This window comes from Penaeus monodon, chromosome 22 (assembly GCF_015228065.2).
Source record: "Penaeus monodon isolate SGIC_2016 chromosome 22, NSTDA_Pmon_1, whole genome shotgun sequence".
In the NCBI taxonomy this organism is placed as follows: domain Eukaryota; kingdom Metazoa; phylum Arthropoda; class Malacostraca; order Decapoda; family Penaeidae; genus Penaeus; species Penaeus monodon.
Window position 1 is genome coordinate 32,858,471 of NC_051407.1, and position 218 is coordinate 32,858,688.

The following is a 218-nucleotide window of genomic DNA, read 5'->3' on the forward strand; positions in this document are numbered from 1 at the left end:
AGACCTTACTGTTTCTAGGCAGAAGCCTCACTCACAACCACTTTCTTTACAAACTTCATTATCTAGCCATGACAAAAATCATAACCACTTGTGTTGTTTGAAGGGGTGCTTCAACCACTACCTCGGCATTTCAAATGCTTTTGAGTAGATTGCACAGTTCCAGTATGGTCGAGAGCAGTCCTTACATGTGCTGTGTGTTGTGTTGCATGGAAATATTA

The 218-nt window shown here is 41.3% G+C and overlaps 1 protein-coding gene and 1 long non-coding RNA gene across 2 annotated transcripts in view; one reads left to right on the forward strand and one right to left on the reverse strand.

Moving 5' to 3' along the window:
* The window catches only part of LOC119587088 (protein lifeguard 3-like), a gene marked incomplete at its 5' end in the record, with an annotated part of 70,866 nt that overhangs the window by 66,016 nt on the left and 4,632 nt on the right, over positions 1–218 (reverse strand).
* The window catches only part of LOC119587089, a 9,962-nt gene that overhangs the window by 1,084 nt on the left and 8,660 nt on the right, over positions 1–218 (forward strand). The window lies entirely within an intron of this gene.